The sequence below is a fragment of the Sebastes fasciatus genome, chromosome 14 (genome assembly GCF_043250625.1).
Source record: "Sebastes fasciatus isolate fSebFas1 chromosome 14, fSebFas1.pri, whole genome shotgun sequence".
NCBI classification, from domain to species: Eukaryota; Metazoa; Chordata; class Actinopteri; order Perciformes; family Sebastidae; genus Sebastes; species Sebastes fasciatus.
Genome location: NC_133808.1, coordinates 28384344 through 28409601, shown reverse-complemented (window position 1 = coordinate 28409601; position 25258 = coordinate 28384344). Strand labels below are relative to the sequence as shown.

The following is a 25258-nucleotide window of genomic DNA, read 5'->3' as shown; positions in this document are numbered from 1 at the left end:
GTTGGATACGTCTTCACAAACGTGATGATCTGCTTGTTTGTAGCCATTTTATAATGTAAATTTAGCTTTCATTTTCTGACTGTTGGTCATGATGCATTTTAAAGGGATAGTGTATGGAAGCAAAGCAATGTACTGCTGTGGATGGGGCCGGCAGCAAAACGTATTTTAGACACCTAAAAGAAAGGCTCACATAAAAAAAATATATAATATATTTTGGAATATTTTCACCGCTTTATCTTGCGGTCAGACAGCCCTTTCCGACTGGAAACTGAAGCCGTTGTATCAATCTAGGCTCTCGACAAAGCCACCAGACTCAATTGAAAAAAAAACTGAACTGTAATTTGTCCTCGCAGGGTTGCTAGTCTACCGCTGCTTCGATCGCTCTGCTAACTTGTAAAGACTATTTGAGATTCTTTCTGATATTCTATAATCTGAGCAACTCATTGAATCAATTAAATTCATTGAAAAAGGTCAACAGATTTATCAGTGATGAAAATAATCAGCTGCAACACGCAGCACTGGGAATCATGGTCCAACCAATATTGAATTTTTAAAGCAGATATCAATATTTCATTATTTAAAAAAAATTGGATAATGCTACATTGCGAATAACAAATCTGTGTTGACATCGGCAGGACAGAAGCTAGTTTAACGTTAGCTGTTAGCTCCGTGCTGCTTACCGGCTGCTAACAGCTAACGTTACCTAGCTCTCATCCTGCCGATTTCAATACAGGAAGTACCATAAGATTTACATTGTGATACGTTCAGGCTCTATTCAGTAAAATGAGTACTGGGCGCAGGTAAATTCTAACATTATCATGGTGTGTTCAAATGTCTTGTAAAATGTAGTTTTTGGAGAGAAACTTGAATAAATCCAGCTGTTTGAAGAAGATGTTTCCACAGAAATAGATAATAGAGAGGGAATTATGACCTGTTTAACTTACTTACAAAAACCAGTATGCAAACGGCAATAAAGGAGTGTATGTTGAAGTACATGGGATTTATTGTTTTACTTTTGTTTTCTACCCTGGTGTCTAATTGGTATAGAGAATCGTGGAATTTCTCTGGTACTGTTATCGACTACTAAATTTCTAGTATTGTGACATCCCTAACACAGGCTTACAATCATTAAAGAATTGTGACTAAGGGTAAATATGGACATTTCACAGTGGAAAAACAACCTGTAACAGTGATACTTGTTTCGAAATGACCTCAAACATCTTTGGCATTTCTGTGCTACAACTTATCAGCGTATCAGCCAAGATACACGGCGGTACCTTATCTGTGATAAGCTCAAATTGGCCTCTAATAAGTCTGTGTGTGTGTTGCATGCTGAGTCTTTGTTATGTGCAAACAACAAACCACAAAAACATCTGGCAGTATAGTTGAACATTTCACATCTGATGGAGTTGGCTGCAGATCAAGTCGCATTAAACCACATCCTTCTCTGAGTACCAAATACATCTACGATGACTCTGGTTTCCAGGACGTTCACATTAAATCTGAACCACAAAAATGCTGCAATCAAACTATAACAGTAATAGTGTTGTGTGGATGGAAACATTCAGTTTACCAGCATATGAGAATAAAGGTTGTAATACTCACTCACACTTTTTGAACACTACAGGCCATAAGCTAAATAATGTCTTCAGTATATCACGAAAATGAAAGCTTTGGCTACATTTTCAGTTTCAGCTAGAGTCATCCCTATTATCATTACACTCGGAGCAGCATCAGCCTTTCCTGAGCCTAGCTTTCTGCCAGCTCTACAAGTTCTCCAGGACTCGGTGGCCCTGCCAAAGAGCAAGAAACCGGTTTCTGCCAAGTTCTCAGAGAGACTTCAAAAAGAACTGAGCTGTCGTTCTGTTCAACCAAAGAGAAGAAGTTTAGCGGCCTGCAGGCCGAACAGAGAAAGAAAAGGGAGGAGAGAAGTGTAAATAAACAGTGAGACAGAGAGAGAGGGATGAAAGGAAATGAAATGAAAGGGAGAGAATTTATTTTGAGACACCTACAGAAAATACAAGTTAACCTTGAGGAGATGGAAAAAAACAGTATGAAGGGTAAACATATGCTTTTATATCAGCGAATGCAAGCCTCCCACCACCTCTCCTCTCATTCTCCCCCATCAGAGGATGAAGAGACGGGCCAGCAAGGGTCAACCTCTAGTGTCTGTATGCACACATGACTTCGCTGTAGAAAACAAAGACACACTGACAGGCTGTGTTTACCACCTTCACCATGTCTGCTGTAAAACCTCCCTCCTCGTACTTCTTGCTCACTTGTCGTGCTATTCTGATGCCGGGCACAAACTACACGGGAATCAAGCCGATTCCTTGCTCCTGACAATCGTCAGCAAAGCCAAGAACTTTTGATGGTTCTTTCCAGATATTCCTGTGGTGTGAGGTATGTTAAGAGTGCTTTTTAAATCCCCCGATCTGCTAGGAAGTCCGTCCTGGCCGCAACAATTTCAAATCATAGATATCAAACATGTTCAATATTTACAATGGGATATCCTGTTGTGTGTGGGGAACCAAGAGGACGTCCAATGACGCTGTCACGTGGGAAAGAACGATAGCCAATAGAGGACCAAGCTGACTGAAGAAGGAAGGACTACCACCGTCGTCATGGCGGCCGCGGCTAATGCATGAGCTAATTAGGGGTGTCATGCCATTGACATTGTTGGACTATGGAGTCTTGATTCGGAAAGATCAACAGATCTTTGGTTTTATGCCCTGACAACTGTCATTTACACTTTCAAATTCTTCTTTAAAAAGAGAACTGAACTCCCTTTTTATTTAGGAAGTGTTTCAAAAATTAGACTACAACAGTCTACAATATAAAAAGCTGCATCTGTAAAGCGTTGGGAGATTCAGATAACGCTACTAACACTCCTCCTGTTGATTTCAACACGGGTTTGTTGTTCACAGTGTCGCATTATCAGGGAAAATAGGGTGCGTCCCTTCAGTTCTAGTAGATGATGGTTTAGAAACATGATACAGCGTGCATATGCGTCATTGTGCATGCGTCACTGTGGGAAAGCATCAATACAGAGGAATCGATAGTCACGGAGGCATGACATACAAAGGAATGGGACAACTAAGAACCAGTTCTTAATGGGAACCTGTTCTCTATTCTCATCTCCCGCGTCTGCCAAAGTGGCGGAAGGCCTGAATATTTCACCACTGCCAACAATTTGCCTGCATTGGGTGGGTGGCGGGTGCCAATTTCAGACCCTGTGTGGCAACAAGTGTTTATTTAATGTCTCCATGACTTTATCCATATATTTTTTCTTTTTCTTCCCAAATTTTCAGTACAACTTTGTGCAAAAACGAACATCACTTCCTGCCCGTCGTCCGGCATGTTTGTTTACACTAAAGTCACGTTTAATCGGGAGAGATTTTGAGAGGTTTTTTGTTGAGTTGGGACTCTTGTTGTTCATGAATGGAATCTGTTAGTGTGTGGTGTGCTGTTTTGGCTAAATCGTTGCTCACCACACACTACAGGAACAAAACTGTTAAATTTATCATAACATGTCGTTTCAACATCTGTTACGATTTGAAAAATATTCAGCGTGGGCAAGCCTTTAGTGTCCAGTGGTGAACCTGCCTCCTGACTCACGGCCTAACCTCAACAAGGTTCACGTCCGACTGTACTGATCTCCTTCCCGCAGTCAAAGGCAAAGCCACACAGCAGAGCGCTGTATCTGATTTCTTGTGCAAGTCTGCATTGATCTACATGCCATGGATGCTTCTCCAGGGCCTGAACCCCAAACAGCCCTCCACACAGAATACACTAAATCTATGCTACACAGTCAATTGTCTGGGAGCCTGAAAGAGGCTGTGTGTGTGTGTGTCAGAGAGGAACTCAATACTCAGCAGAAAGCTCTGAGCAAAGCCTTTCTCTGGCCCACAATATGTTTCTGTGTGCTTGTAAAGGCCATCTCTGATCCTAAGTGCACTGCGGTTACAGCCCCCGTACGCACCAACAAGTACAGAGCTGTAAACAGTCTGGAGCCTCCGACCATCTCAGCGGGACCTTCGAGCATCAAGAAAAGCTCTGACCTTTACCTCGTCTGCTGCCTGAAAGCTGCAGTTCGACCCCGAGCCCACTCGCCCATTCAAGCTCTGGCAGGGGTCAAAGGGCAAGGTGGTAATGACAGGATAATATGCTCTGTGCTCAGCATGTAGAGAGGATGAAACCACAAGATGAGCTTTAGTTTCTCAGTGATTACTCCCACTGGGCTCCGCCTGTCTTCTCAAGCAATATGTACAACGTTGTAGGAGGAGAATCATTAGAGCTTATAGAGGCTTACATACTATAGACAGGCCTCCTGCTGAGCTCTATTGACTAACATGTAGAGGCCAATAAAAGAAAGTTATTATATCAGTCAAGACGAGAGTAACATCAGGGCTGCAACAACGGTCTGAAATCATCAGGACACCTGCCACTTTGGCAGGCAGGGAAAACACTAGTGATGGGAATAGAGAACCATAGTTGTCCGCTTTCTTTGCATCTCATGCCTCCTTGACTATCGATCCCTCTTATTGATGCTTTCCGACAGTTACGCTGCACAATGACGCATACGCACGCTGTATCATGTTTCAGTTTGTTTGACCGGAGACACGGCAGAGAGAGAAAAAACGCTCAACAGTGTGGCGCTACTAAACCTGAGGGGACGCACCCTTTTTTTCCCTGCTAATGCGACACTGAACAACAAATCTGTGTTGAAATTAACAGGATGAGTGTTAGTAACGTTAGCTGTTAGCAACAGGGGGGCAGCACAGTCCTGATTGGTTAAATAGCGGAGCTACTAATGTTTTACCTTTAATTGAGTCATTAGGTGTACATATTTGTTTTATTTTCATATTTTTATGAGGTTATTTTATATTTAATATTTAATACTAGAGTATCCACGGTACGATGGAGCTATAAAAGCTCGTCACTGGGGGAACAAGTCAGACCGAGCTTGTATCTCCCAGGTGAGTGTGTGTGTGTGTGTCAATTTTAATCTGTAAATATGAATGTATAGTCTATGTATAATGTATAATCTAGACGACCGGACTTGTATCTCTCAGGTGAACGTGTGTCCCGAAGTGCTTGTAAGCAAATAAATCAATCTTGAATTGACATCAGAGCTGTCTGTGGTTTGTTGGGAGTGTAACGTTAACCGTCAGCTGTTGGTCTACAATCTAACACAATCCAGAGACTGTTGGCTGCCAGCGCTTTCAGCGGTAAAAAACAAAGTTAACGGGCCGTTATGAACTGTGTAAACAGAAGAAAGACTTCCCCTTAAATGGGTAAATAAAAAATTTGCATTAAAACTTTTTACGATAAAAAAAAAAAGATAAGTCACTTGCCCCAAAAAGGCGGCAATAACAATAATTTACAGACTAAAAACATTAAAATAACACAAAATAAGCCGCGACGTCAGAATTTAACAGTAATGTGACTATAAAATCATGAATCATGAAAACAGTCCACCCTAGAAAACAACCTAAATGATACCTTAAAATAACACAAAGGGTGTTTGACACAGTCAGCATCTAAAAGGAAGCTTTCAAGGATCTTCCTGCTATAGAAAATAAGTGCAAAGGTTTTTCTTCAAGTATAATGTGACACAGTTTCTACATCTGAATTCAAAACCTATTCTCAAACTAGTTTCTTCTGGTTTTGTTTACACCCTGAAGCAGAGTTTGTGCACGCCTTAAATAAGTCTTTCACCACTTTTCAAACATCACCTTCCACCTTCTTGGTGTGTAGTTTGTTGTTACTACTGGGCTCTGTCCAGTAGCACTCGCCATGTGCTTATGTCTCTTAATCCTCATCGTTGGCTAAAGCCAGCGCTAAAGCTAAGATTAGCCCACATACACACCAAGGGGTCACACACAGAGACACACCGGTATGAACTAAGAGATCACATACGCCTTGCATAAACAGGGTGACACCGACTTACACACACATGATTACACACGGACACATGCACACAAACACAAGCACTTAGCGTCTTGTCTTCAGCTACTGAGTGAAAGAGAGTGGTTGACATACTGTGGTGTCAACGCTTAGTCAGAGGGACACGGATGGGGTGATGGCACTACACTGCACACACAGCTTATCATAAAGTGGGCATGTCTGTAAAGGGGAGACTCGTAGGTACCCATAGAACCCATTTTCATTCACATATCTTGAGGTCAAAGGTCAAGGGGACCCCTGTGAAAATCGCCATGCCAATTTTCCTCGCCAAAATGTAGCACATCTTTGGAGCTTTTTTTAACGTCCTTTGCGACAAGCTAGTACGACATGGTTTTCTAGTTTCATTTGATGCCATTAACTTCACTCTAGATGTAAAACAGAGCGCAAATTTGTAGGCACAAATCTTGTCAGTTAACGGTTAATAATCGGGTAAGGGTGGTCAGTTATTGGTTAAGAACATTTTTCAAAGTAAGCATCCCTATATGTAATGTATATTTAGTACGGGTGACCCCAGTGGGAATCAAACCCATTCTGACTCGCTGACATACAGATGTACCTAGTATACACCTGCACAGGTGTAGTGTTAACAATATCTTCAAGGTGTTAGTGTGAGGGAGATGCTGACAGATGGGTGTCAGCTGTGCTTGCCACAGGCCAATCACACTGGATCAGACAGAAAACATCTGTGTGGGTGTTCAGAGGCTTTAAGATTTTTTTTGTTGACAGCATGAAACCTGTGTGAAAGGAAGGCTGCCAGCTTATTTCTATATTTCTAATACATGAGGTTGTTGCAGCATCTTGGTGTTTGTTATGGTTCTATTGTCTGATTGTTTCAGGCATTTTAAAACATCTGGGATGTCGAGGAGTTGGTTGTTTCTGCAGCCGCTGGGTTACCTCAGCAGTTAAAGATGAACTCACTTTGATCTCCTGGACAACTCTGCCGTTATCTCCTCCATTTCATCGACAGCGGCAGAAGACTTTCACTTTCATTTCAGCGTGTGCATCATGATTACATCATTTATTATGGTATTTATCATAATGTAGTCACAAAGAGGGAGTGAACGAGACAGAGAGACAGAGAGACAGAGAGACAGAGAGACAGAGAGATAGAGAGAGAGACAGAGAGACAGAGAGACAGAGAGACAGAGAGACAGAGAGAGAGAGAGAGAGAGAGAGAGAGAGAGAGAGAGAGAGAGAGAGAGAGAGAGAGAGAAAGAGCTTGAATTCTACAGATTATTGTATTCCCCTGCAGGTTTATATATAATTTGTGTCACACAGTACGACTGTGGAAATGTAAGAATGTGTCTCTGAACAGTATTTAAAATGTGCATAATTACAGCGAACCTTGAAGGTCACAGTCTACACGAGAGCGTGGGCCTTCCCACAAGTTTTGAGCCCGAGGCGTCAACACATTTATCCAGAAATGAGAATATAGTTGAATGCTATTTAGATACAATTACTTCTGTTGGCTCATCATGTATAAACAGTATCACACAGTGGGCATGACCAGGGACGAGCTTAAGCCCCAGATACCAGACTACACAAACACACACACATATGGCAGCAAGGCGCCACCGAGAGCTCAACAAAACGCTGTGATACTGTCTGGGCAGCCATATGGAGATTGTGGGAGCGTGGTGTGTGCATGTGTGTGGCTCAGGAATGTGTGTTGTTTGTTTACCAAATAGAGAAGTCGTAAAGTAGGAAAGTGTTTAAATAACCTGTGTTGTCACTGTATGTTTACCTGACCCCAGTCAGGGCTACACCACATTTGCTTTACAGAATAATCCAACGTGCAGCGGGAAGGGTAAGTGTGTGTTAAATCATAGGGCTGCAACTAACGATTATATTCAATCAGTGTTCCCCAAAGCCCAAGATGACGTCCTCATATGTCTTGTTTTGTCCACAACTCAAAGATATTCAGTCTACTGTCATAGATGAGTAAAGAAACCAGAAAATATTCACATTTAAGAAGCTGGAATCAGAGAATTTAGACTTTACTTCTTTAATATTCACATTTAATTAAATGTTTTTGTTGTTTTTTTCTTAAAAAATTACTCAAATCGATTATCAAAATAGTTGGTGATTCATTTAATAGTTGACAACTAATTGATTAATTGTTGCCGCTCTATTCAGTTATTTAAAAAATCAAATAGTTTATGCAACTATCGTCTTGTCTTTAAAATATATTTCCCTTGTTTTTACCATCGCAGGTGCTGCCTGGTAGTAACGTTACTACTACGCGCCGGTAAAATGTGTGTGGCATGTTCAGTTCGTCTCTTTTCCGTCAGCATAGGTGTACAGTATGTGTGCAGCTTCGCAGTTCAGGCGGCGGAGCATCTAAAACTACAACATTTTAAGTTCTGGTTTTTTTTTACTCGTTAAGCACACTTCAATCAAACTCTGAGGTGTTGTAAAGAAGGTGCTTCAGTAAGTACACCTCATTTAAACTCAACAGAAACTAAATAAAACTAACTAAAAAAAACAATTTCGTCAAAATAAACATGAAATGAAACACTACTGACTCCAGCACATTTCAGCTCTCCTTTCTCCTCACTAAACCAAATTCCATCACACTGTGCTCAATAACACCGACACACTATTTTGTCCTCTTTCCAACTATTACCTCGACAAACCCAGCAGAGTAAAACATATGCTTCTGTTCTGCCTTCCATCACTTTTAAGTGATGTATTTTAGTATCAAACACTCCCTGCCTGCACATTTCAACAAAACGTGGCTAAATACACCGCTTTTTGTTTGTTGCACATGCTGTGAGCGAGCAACAAAAGGAAGCACAGGTGTGCAACTAGTCATTCTTTGCACTGATTATAAATAGCACAAATTCAGCTGCCAGAAGAAATAATTTGATTTAATTGCTCTGTCCCCCTCATATGAAATGCTCTGAATCACATAATCATTTAAAGATGTTGTATATTCCTGTCTGTTTTTCCCTTTACGGTAATTTTGAACAGATAAAAAAGTGTGATTAATTTGCGATTAATCGCGTTTAACTACGGACAATCGTGCGATCAACTGCGATTAAATATTTTAAACTTCGCAGTTTGGTTGAAAATGCTACAATCTAAGAAACGATGAAGACATGGAGAGTAGAGCTCCACGCTTCAAAAAGACTGTACCGTGTATTTTGCATTTTTATTCTCAGTTTTCTTCAAAACCCAGACGATAAAGTGAGCAGCTGAGACTCCTCTTACGGGGTAGATTCCCACACACTCTGGCAGGTGATCCAAAAGGCAAAAAATCAGTCGTAACACTTCAGCTACTCTCAACCAAAGTCGCCCAGAGCACAAGCTTCATGCCTTACTAGCCCTCCTCCTCCTCCTCCTCCTCCTCCTTCCATCAATGAGTCATTCCTTAAGAGTGCACCTGATCTCAACTCATCCTCTCATCACTCCCGCTCATCCAGTCCCAGCAGCAAACAGCCAGGAGGTGAATCCACAGTTTGGAAGAGGAGAGGGTAAATATTTGAGAGGGTGAGTGTGTGAATGCAGCCAGGCAGTCACAGAATATCATATCTCTAGCAGACTATTCGCCGTGTGAGCACAAACACATCCACACTAGACAAAATGAACAAGCAAGCAGTGATTTAACACTACTAGCTCTCCACAAACTGCCCACCAAATGACCGTGATAGCAGGGTGTTTTTAACATCGAGTCATGCTGCTGACAGGTGTAGACATGGGATATTTCCGAGCATATTTCCGAGCCACACATGCACCGACACAGAACATATGCAGTCGAAGGCTGTCAGCTCCCCGCAGTGCTCCAGATGGCAGGGCAGCGAAGGCCAGAAAGTGACACTGGTACCGTTCTTCTATTCATTCTCTGTCCTGTTGCTACCACTACCAAGACTTGACTTTATATAACTACAAAACAAAAATTGACAGTTGTGTAGTAATGACAGCTTCATTTAAGCGACTGACAGATTGACAAAAAAGAGAACAAATGTGAGCACAGACATTGTACAAGGGCACGAGTAGGCGTGACAGAAAAGAGTCAGAGAGCCCACAGTGTGTTGAGTGTTGGTGTGTATGCGTGGGTCAGCAGTACACGCATAGAAATACCACAGTTTGTGGTGAGATGACGTTGTAGGATGTTGCACCACAAAAACTTGGAGAGTTGAGTCATATCAATGACTACTCGTTGATATTGACTCAAGGAGGTTAAATAACGCTCCAAACTTGCACTCAATTTTGGCGAGGAAAAACTGGCATGGCCATTTTCAAAGGGTTCCCCTTAACTACTGACCTCAAGATATGTGAATGAAAATGGGTTCTATGGGTACCCACGAGTCTTCCCTTTACAGACATGCCCACTTTATGATAATCACATGCAGTTTGGGGCAAGTCATAGTTAAACGAGTTGAAGAAGATGTCACGCCAGTTTCCACCCCGATCAGCTGAGAATCAGTTGAGAATCTCGTCTCTATTGAGGGGGTAATATCCACAGTGGAAATCAAAATAAAGAAAAGGTACCAAAAGTGAGTGGAGTCGAGGCGAACCAAGCAGTGGAAATGAGGCATTACTGATACTAGCATTATATTTACACTACACTTAATACACTCATAAATAAGATTGACTTTTTAAGCAAGAGTTGATGGCGAGCAAAGAGACTGAGGGAGTGGAAGAGATAAAGAGGGAATCGAAGTGGTAAATGTGCATTGTACTGTGAGATTGTGGCAGCTTGAAGTAAGACAATGTGGTTTTCCACCCAGCTCACCGCAGCGACGAGTCTCGCTCTGCGCCTCTGTCACCGAGTCCCCCGTTGCACTTACAATGGGGCTGAGACACCGAGCATGTGTCACCCATCTGTCAGACAATATGTCAACACAGCCGTAATACGCCGGCTAAATGTGGCTGCGGCCCGTTAAGGCCCTCCGCATCGATGCTCCTCCAAATATTCACTGCTTCCTAACCTAATCTCTGCACTGTCTTACTCTGCCTGCATCTCATTCACATCCAGTCATTTTGCATCTTTTCCCCCCCATCAGTTTATTTTCCCATCTGGTGCCATAAAGAGAAGCAGGCTGCTAAACATCTACCCACTCCGTCTGAAATGTCTGCATCATTAAAATGACTTTAAGGTGAGATATTCTGTGACCGTGCATGTGTATACACCGGCCTACCTCTCTCTGCACCACACACTGTATCTCCTCTGCAGCCACTATTAATGAGTTGTGAGCTCCAGCACAGCCACGGCCGCTGAAATAAATAATTTAATAGGTGCAGGTTCTTGTCCAAGTCTGTCAAAATATACCTATTTTGTATGTGTATTTGACCTGTTATATATCTGCGCAGCACCGTGATATAATCACAAATCAGGCTCAAGGACGAAAAAGGACAGACAATTACTGGGTTTCACAGTCTGATGGTTGAATGTGTGTGTCTGTATGTGTATATGTGTGTGTGTGTGAGTCTCTCACAGGCGTTCATCGAATCGATATGAAGCATTGTTTAGGAGGCAGGCAGTGTTTATCACTGCTACATGAGACTTCCTGTCTCTGAAGAGCCCATTATAACCCATTCAGGAAAAAAACATGTTAAACATAAAAGCAATAATGAGAGACTGGATGAAATAAATGAAATGCATCTATTCTAGTTTTCACCAGGGGCCACCATCGCAATACACCAGACTCATCTGAATGTACATACTGTATAATAACGCACATATATCATCAACATATGCGTGTGTTCGGGTCTGAATCAGCCACAATGCAAAGAAAACTCAATGCTGAGTATTTCAGTCACAAGAAGAGTGTAGCCACTGAGATCATTACTGTGCGATAATACAAAATTTAAAAATTGATAAATGTCAACCAGACTGACGAATCTTAAAGTCAACACAGTCGTGGATCACACCCACATCCCTGAACAGGAGTAACAAAGCAAGGAAGTAGAGTGTGTTGGCCTCCAATTAACAGGCAATACGTTTTAATGGACTTGTACCTTGTTAGAGCCTGGAAGTTTTTATAGGTTAGTAAATAACTAGCGGGCAGACTAACAAACTAAAGAATCTGGAAATCCTTTAGTGTAGACATAGCGATTCAGAATCGGATTGCCAAATACGTATGCAGTTACAGGGAATTGGACTACAGCTGAAACGATTAATCGGTTAGTCGTCAACTATTAAATCAATGATTTATCAGTTTGAGTAATTAAAAAAAGTCAAAGATCTCTGATTCCAGCTTCTTAAATGTGAAACTTTTCTTATAAATCCAGAGCGTAGTAAAGCCCAAAAGTCAAAATTTATTGAAAAACAAAAAAAGGGCATTTTTAACTAACGAAATATTCTGCTTCAATCCATATCTGTTGGCATTTAGCCTTTCAAAAAACGATTTGCTCTCTCGCACAAAGGGAGGCCTGCACCTGTATAAACAGGGTGGTCTAGAAACAATCTAACAAATATTACATTTAATTTATTTAACCACAATCTATTTCGGCTCTAACGCTATTATAGTAAAAAAAATCATATTATATATCTGCATTCGTTTGGCGAATCCGTCAAGACGTCACCACTTTATTTCTGTTGACAAAACAGACGAGTTATATTCATTAAAGAAAGTTGACTCTTTTAATACACCGAATCACATTATTCAAATTGAGGATTTTGTTCGAGAATTTGTCATTTTTTTGACGTCAGAAAATATGGAGGAGGGCTCTGCTTTTCTCAGATACGAGTATGGGAGGGTTCAAGGAAAATAGGTTGGGAACCAGTGGATTAGAAAGCATTTATACAGCGAGGACGAACTAGCACATGCAGCACTCTACCATCCAGCAGAGTGTGTGTTGTACCTCCAGCTGTCTGGCCACACTTGCATTGTAAATACACATTTGTTCTTAATTGACCTGCCCCATTAAATAGAGGTTAATTACATAAAAACGTGTTTCGCCCACACCCATCAGCGAGAGTGTGCGTGAGACAGAAAGCATGTAGGAGCTGGAAATGGGCCGATCTCTCGCTAACACGGATAATGATGAGAAATCTACGAGTGCTGAGATGGAGCTCTATAGAAACGGCTTTAGAAAACTAGCTGAATAGAGCGATAAAAATATCATCTATTACAACAACATGCCTACAGGCCTCCATGGCTGCTGTCATTAACAATGGGCCTGCCACTGTGAGAAAGAGGCCTTGAGGCAGGAAACAGTTCCACTTGTAAAGACCTCCCGAGGCAAATTTGTGATTTGTGATTTGTGATATTGGTCAATGTAAATAAAATTGACTTGACAATTCTATTCACATTATAGAACTCAATGTGCATTTTACAATAACAATTAATCTCCAATTAAGCCAGGTGCTCCTCAAGGATTCATCCGAGATCCAATTCTTTGTCTCTGCACAATCTTACCACTTGCTGTAGATACTGTTATGTTATAAGTGCTTATATAACTTCCTTCAACCTTATAATATAACTTCAAGCTTTTCCATATGATTATAAAAACTGGGTGTATTCCTCTTTTTCTACTGAGTGCATAAAACTTTTGGACAAGCGACTGAAATCTTAATGGAAATACTTTTTCTCAGGCACCTACAGTTAAAAATATTAATGTCATATTCAGCTCATCCATGTTGTTATTTTGAGTCACATCAAGACCAGGACCAAGACCATCCACCACCGACATGGCCAGAATCAGGTTGCTTCTCTCTACTGAACCTTTGACACAATCATTTCTTTGATACTTGATAGTATAGTATACTCTTGTGTTCTCCGAGGGAAAATTACTGTTTTGGTGAATGGAGTCTGGTGGCTTTGAAGAGAGCGATACAACGGCTTCAGTTCCCCGTCGGAAAGGGCCGTCTGACGGTGAGGTAAAGCGGTTGTGGACAGGAGAGCCGAAAAATATGTTTTAGCCACCTAAAAAAATCAATTTCAGTTTAAGTGTACGCTATATTTAGAATATTTTCACAACCATTAAAGAAAACGTTTTAATGGGCTCATACCTTGTTAGAGCCTGGAAGATTTTACAGGTTAGTAAATAACTAGCTGGCAAACTAACAGACTAAAGAATCTGGGGCTAACAGTACTCAATAGATCACAAATGCTTTTTAATATCAACATAGTGATTCTACTTACTAGTAAAGTGATTAAAGATGGTTTTTGCCCCAATACTTGTCCTCAAAAAGTCAGTATCTACCAGCTCTAAGTCTGATTCTATATTAATTTATTATATTTTTATCCCCAGATAATACATTCACCTCGCCATCAGACGGCCCTTACCGACAGGGAACTGAAGCAGTTCTATCACTGTCTTCAAAGCCACCAGACTCCATTCACGAAAACAGTAATTTTTTCCATGCAGAACACAAGAGTTGCTGATCTACGGCTGCAATAATCGGTTAGTTTGTTTGTGTTACCGTGTGACTTTTCAGATCCGAACTAACGTGGCGTCCACTGCGGTACGTTGCTTATCTTCTGTGCCGGTACTCAGGTCTGCTTCTCCACACTGGGAGCATGCAGACCGCCACCTAAGTTACTGTATGTAACATTAATACACTGACTTTAAAGATGTGTATATACTGAGTATGTAGCAGAATCATCATGCAGAAACCTACGTCAGGACACGTGAGAAAAAGGCTTGGGAGAATAGCATTTTGACAGTAAAACATACGTACTTTGATTTGAGTACATAAGGAGCACCACTGGGAAGCTACAGAAGCATAAAAACCTGCCCTTTACATGAACTACAACTTGACCTAAATTATGCATCAGGTCTTTAGCTACACGCTGAAACAGGGTTAACTTCACCACAATATGCACAACATACTGCTATGAAGGCTTAGTGCTGTGAAAACAGATGAAATCACTGGAAAGCTCCTCAACATCTGCAAACCATCTCCGGCACAGGAGGGTTCCTACTTTAAGCTTGCAGCTGTGACCTTTCTCTTCATATCTTTTTCTTCCTCTCCTCCTGCCACTGAACAAACAGGTCTGACTGTCATTACATTACGCCCAAACGTTTCTTTGATACAAGCACATTCGCCTTTCATTAGGTTAGTGTAATAAGTAACTTCTGATGCTCTGTGTGAGCTGACAGTATGAATGAATTCTGCTGCTATAAAACTCCCAAAAGCTATTTTTTACTGTTTGAAAGGGAAATGTCTTTTCCCTGTGTGTTGCATGGTGGGTGTTGTTTTTCCAGGAGGCCCCAGCTGTAACCCAGGTGACACTGTGTGCTTTGGCATGCAGCATGGAAATTGGTTTAGATTGAAAAGGCCCCAATTGAACGACAGTAGGACAAAGAAAATAAACTGGAAACAAGAGAAAGGAATAAAAAAAATAGCACTAAAATGTCACTGGCAGCGACAGCAACTTTTGGCAACTTAATCCAGACAAACCAAAAACCACCAGGCGCTAAAAAAAAGACTTTGCTCAGCAATGATATCATATTTATTCATAAAAGCCAAGGCAACTAGCATATAAACCTTTGTGCTGCTGCAAGTGTTGAGTGTATGCTGCAGATGAGATCATCATCTTTCTAGGTGTGTTTCTGTGTGTTATGAACCTACAGTTGAAACTCATTATTTACACACGACATCTCTGTGGGAGAGCACGCAGGGTCAGGTGGGGAATAATACATAAATAATGCATCAATAAAAAGGGTACTGTATCGCCTTGTCAGCTAACAGAAACCTGCTGTGGCCACAAACACTGATCCCGACTCAGAGACACATGTGTTCCCATGTATAAAACAGAAACTGTGTGTCTGCCATGTTTCAACGCTCAGGGCAGGTACAAACATCTTGGGTCCTCTCCTGACTAGAAATGCGTTGTTTTAAGTGACCCAACAGTAGGGATGTCACAAGAACCGATGCTTCGGTACCAAGTCGATTCTGAAAACATGACAGTACTCGTTTTTCTACGGTACCGTCAGGGCTAGAGACTAACGACGTCTCATCGTCCCGGGGACATTAGAAAATGTGTTTTGGACGCAGTAAACTCATTATTAACGCACCCTGTTTTTTTCCCTGATAATGCTTCATTGTGAACAACAAATCTGTGTTGAAATCGGCATGACGAGAGCTAGTTAACGTTAGCAGCCAGTAAGCAGCACAGTCCTTCATGGAGCTAACAGTTAACGTTAACGGGAGGTTCCATTGAGTACATTATGATGCATTCAGGCTCTATTCAGTCAAAATGAGTATTGGACGAAGGTAAATAAAAAACGTTATCCTGATGTGTTCAAATGCAATCTTGTAAAATGTAGCTTTTGGCGAGAAACTTGAATTAAGTTGTTTGAAGGAGATGTTTTCACAGCAATATAAAATAGATAATAGAGAGGGAATTATGACCTGTTTAACTTCCTAATAAATATCAGTATGAAAACGGTAATAAAGGAGTGGATGTTGTAGTAGATGGGATTTATTGTTTGGTCTGGGTTTTTTAACGTGGTTTTGAATTAGCATCGACTACTAAATTTCCGGTATCGTGACATCCCTACCTAACAGCCTCCCACTCCTTTTCATTTTTTCTGTCCAAATTATTAATAGATTGTCAGAAAATCAACAACAATTCTGATAGTCTAATTAATCATGCAAATCATTTTTAAATTAAAAAAAATCCAGAAATGTACTAGTTTTAACTTTTCAAATGAAATTACTCACTGGTGTTCTTGGTCTTCTCTCTGACAATAAATTTCAAATATTTGGGCTTATATTATATATATATATTTTATTCAAAACATATAACATGTTTTGGCACAGGAGCTTCAAACAGTACTTAAGAGCACAGCCTGTACATAAACACAGCTGAGTCTCTATCAATTATTCAATTAAGAGTAGAACGGATAAATAGATGACCAGCTACCACACTGTCAGTGAATAAAGACACAAAGTCAATATAAAAACACTATTAAATAACCACATAACACAACTGTTTTTAATAAATACGAAAAATACTCACTTCAGTTAAAACCCTTCTGGGATGCAAGCCTCTGGGATTATAAACTCACACAGTCTCTTTCCGGTGGAAATTATCCGGGATATATCTCAAGCTTTTGCAGCCAAGCAAATTAAGTTCATTTTCACACCAAATTCCAGCCATAGCGGAGGCACACGAGCCCATATCAAGCTGCTCTTGCACAGATAACTGAAATACTTAAGGCTGCTTAGCCAATCTGACAACAATGAGACAGATTGTATCAAACAGGCCTCTTCCTCCGCATCATCTGGTGAACATGACTGATTACTCTATTAGTTAAAAGGTCAGGTGTCACATATGCTTTTTTTCTTCCCTCAATGCGAACATGAAGTGGAAATGAAAGAAAGCAAGAAAGAGCTTCCTGGATAACGGCTCTGATTACGCTGCTCTTCCTATAATGCTGCCTGGCGTACACAGCAGCCTTCAGAGGTGAAAAACACATCTAGACTTGGTTTAAAATGAACCAGTGACTGGCAGTCTCTATAAATATCTTAAGGACTGTTTGTTTGGTGGAGAAGCTGCAGATAGTTACACAGCTCAAGGCCAAATGCACATTGTTTCACTGGAGGACATCTCACATTGCTCAGCCAAAACTTCCACTTTGACACTGGCCAGTGGAACAATTAGCTTTGGTCAACCACACGATATCAAACATGTTGATAATAATCATTAAGTTGCAATATAGGGGTTGGCCATATCGACGCATAACTGCAATTTATACTGCAATAGCTTCACATATCTTGAAACCAGTACTATCTATCAGGAAAGTTAATGGTTTGACAATGCAAAAACAGCCAATCATATCACTGAAACTATGCACGTATCCTCATTCAACGAGTCATATGATATCTTACGAAAATGATTTCCTCATTTATCGTGTGTTTTCCTACGAATGTCCAGCAACATGTGTCAATTAGCACTTGAAACATGCATGCAGTCTTTTCAAAATAAACTTCCGTCTTCACAGTAAATAACTTGGTTAGGTTTAGGCAACAAAACTACTTGGTTAGGTTTAGGAAAAGATTGTGGTTTGGGTTAAAATAAGTAAGGAAGTGGTGTTATTAAGTACGGCAGTTACGTGACAACTAAGTCGACATCTGGGTTAAAATAACTACGGAAGTGGCATTACTTAAGTACGGTAGTTATGTGAAATAAATCAACATTGACTTCTGGTTTCACATGGGACACGAACGACGGTCTCCTGGGTGAAAATACAGTATTTTTTTGATTAAGCAGTCATTCAGTCTTTCAGCATGAACAAAAAGCATAAAAAACAACTAATCGACTAAAGAAATCTTAGTCGACTAAGACCAAAACGACCGATTAGTCAACTAATCGACTAAGAGGGGGCAGCCCTACTCCAAATGAACGCTCATGTTGCTGCTCTGTAACTGCTGGATGTGGAAATAAGAAAAGGTTTGCTCACAAGTTCACCATATCAATTTATAGGATGAGAGGTCAATGTTGTGCTCACAACTTGTTCCCTGTTATTGCAGGTTTAAACACACCACATGTTACTGTTTTAGATCAATATCTCTGACAGAAACAGGGAAGGGAAGAGAGCCACTTCAGAGGAAATTTTAAATTCAGTCAGCTCAAAAGCCACAACAACCATAAATGTAAACACACAGAGGGTGCTTCAGCAGGTACAGTAGCTATTGTGTGACTTGAACAGAGCTTTTTCTTCTGAGTGGCTCAACAAGAAGAAGCCAGATGTAGGTTTTTTTACTCGCCGCTGCACATAGAGAGCTGCTGGGGTCTGCTGGGGGTGTATTTCTCCAGCTTGATGAGGATGGATTAATATTTTAGTGGTTGAGTGTGAGATCTCTCCGCTATATCATCTATGTGTAATTGTGCGTGCGGGAACCAGCCTTTCAGCAGATTTTCTCCTCCAAACCCCAACAGAGAGGCCAAGATCATATAATACAAGCTGCTCGCACACAATTATGCGCATGGTGCAGGCGAAGGCCCCGGAGACAACGCCGCGCCTGTATTCCCTGAAGGGCCACGGACCCCATTCAGTCACACATTGTTGACGCATTATGACTTTTAAAAACTTGCATTTCTTAATTGGTATATTGTTCAGTAACAGTGACTTTAGACTGCCAATTAAAATGGATTTATTAGAGCTAAAGAGAGCTTGTTAGAGAAGGAACATCCTGGCCATCCCTGGCAAGCAGACATCTCAACAGAGGCTTCATCCACACTAATATGTTTTGGTTTTAAAACAAAAACCATCTCCATCCAGACGAGAGTTTTAGGGCTATTTCAGAATTAATCTCCGTCCATACTACCACGCCTGAAAACACATATCACATGACCGTTCACATACACTGAGCATGCGTGTGCCGGTGTAAACAGGAAGCAGCGCTGGACACGGGAATCGACGCAAAGCGCTCGAATACTAGCTTGCATCCTGTGCATGTAGGCAGTAGTAGTATTATAAAATGCAGAATTTAACTGCACAACAACTGCTAGTAATGTCATAAATATTGCCTGAAAATGACTGATATATTTGACTTCAGGAGATCTCTGACTACATACATGCTGAAAATCAAACATTTTACTGTATTGATTTACCAAAGTAAAAAGCCCTAGAAGTGTATGATTCAACGATTTCCCATGATCTAGTGTTAAAAAAGTGGTTGCAATAAATCGTAATATCGAATCCCAATACTTGTAGAAACGCAATACTTAAAAATGACAGTAAATATTGAATCGGCACCCAAGTATCTTGATAGTATTAAATCGGGAGATAGGTGAATCGTCCCAGCCCTAGTGTGGATGTGGCCTCAGTGAAGAAAATACCAGCACTTGGCACATGCTGTTATTCAAATTGACCCCCAGTGTAATATCTTTTTCCAGGAGCAGATCCTCTGCCGTGAACACAGCTGCCATTAAGTTCAGTGCCGGGCAAGCTGCCTTTTAAAAACACACTCAGGTCTGACAATGTAAGCAAAGCAGTGTTTAACCTACTGACCCACAGCCCATGGGTCTGCTGGTGCCATGGTCTGGGTTGGCTTATTTGTAGAATACCACCACTGGCCAATTCATCAATGCACAGTGAGGCTGGCCACCACTCATGCTCAGCATTAGCTAGCCTCTGCTTATCACCATTAACAACCTCAGCCCCCACGGCCAACTCTGTCAGAGAGACGGGGCTCCTGTAGGGCTGCCTGTCCTGATGTAGGTCAGTGTTACACACATTTTTTACCAAGGACGAATGTGTGCAAACGCCTGCACATAAATACACAAAACCTTAGCACAGAGCCTTTAAAATACATAATTAACTAAACTGCACCTTGGCACAAGAAAAGCACTCTACTCTTCCTGAAGGAAAGGAGAAGGATGAGGGAGGCACACACACTTACAAACCTTCCTCGTTATTACCATAATTTTTTCCACAGCAAGCTGGATGTCAGTTCACCGCATGAGGTGAATGGGACACATGCACTGGAGATGGAGCTAGGCCTCGGGCATATATTCCCTGTCTCCTCTTGGAAAGGCACCACACAATTGCAAGACCTGACACATGCAATACACATTAACACACACACCTCCTTGGACCGAAAGTTATATCGACATTCAGGCTTTGTACAGCACCCCCGAGTGTCCTCCTAGGCCATGAGGTATGCAAATGAGGGGTAATTCATTTTATTCACAGTGGAGCAGCAGATCAGCTCTACGGCGATATGTTATAGGAATATCCGCTATTAAATCCACAGTGAGTCCAAATGTTCAGCACAGGTAGGCCATTGATTCACACAGCTAAAACTAACTCCCGCTTTTTGGCTCCATTAACACAGAGAGAGACTCAACGGTTTGCTGCATAACCTCTCAATGGCCTGTGACTGTAGCATCAGTGTGTGGAGACTGCAATCTGGTGTTGCAACCATGACATCATAACCAAACCTGGGACAAACAGTATAGAAGCAAAGAGGCGAAACTCTAGTGCTTTTTTGACAACAGCCATTAGATAGCGCTGCAGACTGTGCCGCCCTGCATGTTCATATGACATATCCGGTTCTGCCAGCTTCCTGCTAGTTGTAAAAATGGATATATTGGCTGTAATTTAACACTTTTATTATCTTATAATACGCCCATGGGCTGGATGCTGTAAGCCTGTACTGTGGTGGATGTATTAACGTCTCTGTTCCCAAACAACCGGCGATCGTCCAGTAGCTAGTAGCGCTAGTAGCATGACATAAACAGAATTTAATGGAGTTGTAGGCTATTTACTAACACGCAGAGCAAAAGCACAGGACACAACCTCTTATACATCCTTGGTCTGTGGTATATTGAGCATCGATTCTGGAGGTCTTTGACATGAAAAAGTTTGAGATTGCTCTTAAAATCTGTGTGCTAGATTTTTCTAACTTCCATTTATGTCCATCGCTCACGTTATGCTCCTCTGGGAAGCGGCCGGACAAAAAAGTTTAATAAAAAAATAAGTTATAATAGCATGCATATTTATAATATTTTTATTGTTCAACACAAGCCATTTCAGCAGAGACATTAAAATTATGACAAAAGCATAGAAATAACTGTTTTACTTTTGTACAGCACTTTGTATGCGGCCGTTTTACAGTCCAAAATGGCGGAGGCGGAGCTCTGCTGCTGGGTGCTGACGTTGCAATGGAACGAACAATTGGCTTTAACTTCTTATTATACAATATACGTTCTTTGCCCGGGATACTACTGTGCCGTTTTGGTCTGATGCACTGAAATTAGCATTTGCTGTTGTCACCAAGTATTAACTGCAGTGCAGTTTAGAGCTGCGAGGAAAAACAAAGTAAAAACAACTGTCCATTTCTTTATGCATAAAGTGCTGTTACGTCCCCTACTGTGAGAAACACAGGCACACACACGCATAACTTTTCTTTTTCCGTGGATGAACTAGAAAAGAGCATGGCCTGAAGGCACAGGATGTCTCTTAATGTGTGAGTCAAACTAATGGACTGCTTCCCTCTACTGCGCCCCTGACCTCTCCTGCTCCCTCACTCATCCCATCTCTAACGTCACCTCTCTTTCTCTCTGTCATCCTCCATCCCAGATTTACTCTCCTCCTTCTTTTCTTCTTGTCCTAACATCACTATTTATTTTATCCCACCCATCACCCACTCCATCCTCTTGTTTCTGTGCCTCGGGACACAGTAGGGGCAGGATCAATCTGACAGCAAGACAGATGTACACAACATGCTCACGTGGGAGACAGGCAGGCTTTTGTCTGAGGTCAATGCTCTTAAAAAAATACAAGTACAACTGATGCATGTGCATAAATATGGACACAACTACAGGGTGGATCCTGTTTTCCAAAAGGCCACACACCTACATAAATCCAGAGAACACACACAGAGCAGGGCTCACAACGCTGCTTTCCAAGCACAGTTCAGGATGACCTATATATAGGTCTGTATTTGCGAATCCACGGGTCTAACCCAGCAGATGCACACTCACGCCTATGCACGATGCAGGGCGTTGGGCTTTTAAAGTAATGCCTTTCCTGACTGCGGTGTTGTCATCTGGTCGGGTTTCCCCTCCCAGTCTCTTTCAGCATCAAAACCCACAATTGGTGCTTCAGAGCAGTCTTAAAAAGAAGCCGTGGCTGCAGCAGCTCTCCAACACACAGAGAGAGCAGCAGGTCGGCTGATAAAAGGCCGCTCTCTTCTTCTGCAAACTGTAAATCACAGACAATCTGTCCAACGCAATGAGTAAGGCTGTGATTCAGAAAACTAAGTGTGTTTGTGTGTGGCTGACTCAAAGCATTTGGCTTTAAAAGTGTTCCTCCTGCCCCACAAAATCCTTGATTATTATATTTGTACATGAAGGCTGGTAGAGCAGGAGGATTTCTTTGGGATCATGCTGTTTGAGTGATCGAGAAAGAAACTGCTTGTGACCGTGTGTGGGATAAAAAGAGAGTACACACCGGTTCAAGACTTGCCTAAACATGTACAGTGCAGCGCAGGTCTTATCACCCTGTCAAACAGTCAACCATCTCTGTGACACCGCATAACCAGTCAGCCTGCTATGACTGACTGGCTGCGTCCGTCAAAGCCTGCCAAGCTCCTGATTTCACATTGGAGCTTCTGTTTGTAACGCCCAATGAAGTGCTTCATTCAAGACCAGCAGTTTGGATGACACATTCACTTATTCATGCGTCGGTCGAAGCAGAAACAGTTTTCCCCCCTCAAACAGATCTTCTCCACTCATTCAACTGTCTCGGCTGGACATATCAAAACAAAGTGACTGTCTCCCTAAGCATTTACTGCCTCTCTTCTTACACTTCCTTTATGAAGCCGAGCGATTATATCAGGTTGGAAAGTCCCAGGTGTGGTGCAGGTACTGCAGAACAAAGCTGAAGGAGTATAAAAGGCTAATGACCTTAGAGGCTGGGTCACCAGATAAAAAGGACTACAGCTGCATGGATACACCATTTTTAACCGTTTCTGGTCGTTAGCCATCCCCGGAGCAGCAGGGAACATCTACTTTCACACACTAGTAGAGTGTAGGTAGGTAGACTGTCACAACACTCCACCTGGCTGCAATAGATTCTAATTATATGGATAAAGGTTAATGATACACCAAGCTTTGTTGCCTCCCTTACTTCTAAAGCAGGATTACAACAAAAAGAAAGGTAATTGCAGCAGCAACCACATTCTGAAACAAGAACTATTATTCTGAGGGGAGTTTACAGTATCGCGAGGGATCGCCTCCCTTCCCAGCATTGGACGCTTGGCGGGGCTGCCACTAGACACCTGATTGGACGAACGCTTTCCCTCATGGGCTGCTGCTCCCAGCTTTCAAACCGGAACCAACATGGCGAGTCGTTTGGAAATGTTCTTCTCTTATATATCACAAAAACAGTTCACCGAAATGTAGATAGAAAATACATATATGGAAATAAGATTGATTGGATTATATTCGCCAGAAGTATAAAACATTACATGTCCCTTATAAATTAAAAGGAAATTACCACTAATTTGAGAGGGAAATGTATTAATAAATACAATGCCTGACAATGACTTCAGGACATCTCCGACTACATGCATACTGAAAATCAAACATTTTAATGCATTAATTTAGATATTTTCCAAAGTAAAAGTCCCTAGAAGTGTGTTTTCCCATGGTCTAGTGGTAAAAAAGATGACAAATCACAATAAATCATAATATTGAATCGCAATACATATTGAATCGTCACCCACGTATCGTGATAGTATCGAATCGGGAGATTGGTGTATCGTCCCAGCCCTAATTCTACATTTGTTTATATTGTAGCTATACTATTTCATATAGGATGAAATGCTTATTTGATTTATACCTCCTGGTGAACACAACCTGGATGAAATGCTGTCACTTCTCTATGCAAAAAAACATTACCAAAACATGTACTAGTATCCTCTTCCCCTTTGCAGTTACTCCCAACCCAAGTAGTCTGGGTGAGAGACCTCCAGTCACTAATGATGACCAGATGTGCAGCGTGCATGCATGACTCATGGTGGTCTGGTGCCCTGCCCTTTCATCTCTGCAGCACAAGTTGCCAACTGCCACTAGGTCAAAGCACACAGGCATCATGCCAAGTACTGAGCAACTACAGCACAGGAACCGTGCAGGAGGAGGATGCTGCCACAGTGAAATCTTATCTTCAGGTTGCAATAAAGCTGGTTGTCACATCCATAATAAAAAAGGCATGTGTATTAAATTGTTGTGGGTTATGCATGCGTGTTAAGGTCCTTCCTTCCTGCAGCTGTCAGACTCCACAACCAGCACTGCTCCCAGTAGACCATTTACACACCAAAAAAACTGACTATAACCTGATATTTTCAGGTGAAATTTCATTCATTCATTCTCACTATGCAATATCATTTTCCACTTGTGCAATTTTGTTAATAGTCTGTTTATTTTCAATACTGTATATACTGCTCCTATTTTTATACTTCCTCCTATTTAAATGGTTCATATTTTGTTATACTTTGTTTAGCCCTTTTTTTTTTGCACTATCCCCTTTGCTGCTGTACACTGCAAATCCCCCCACTGCGGGACTAATAAAGGAATATCTTATCTTAAAATAATATTACCAAGATAGCATAAAAACTGAATCAGAATCAGAATCGTGTTTATTGCCAGGTGTAAGAGGTATACACTAGGAATTTGCTTTGGTGTTGTTGGTGCAAGTAAACAGTATAATAACAAAAGAAATTCTACCAATATACAATATACAAAATAAGCTATAAACAAAAATAAACATTATATAAACAGATAGTGCAGGTCACTATTAAGGTCACTATATGTTCAATTATGATGCTTTTTTTTGTGCATGCATCTTTACATGTCATACCCTGAGGATATTATGA

The 25258-nt window shown here is 41.3% G+C and overlaps 1 protein-coding gene across 22 annotated transcripts in view; it reads right to left on the bottom strand.

Moving 5' to 3' along the window:
- Positions 1-25258, bottom strand: part of caska (calcium/calmodulin-dependent serine protein kinase a) — a 142398-nt gene that overhangs the window by 116211 nt on the left and 929 nt on the right. The gene's annotated exons all lie outside the window — the stretch shown is intronic.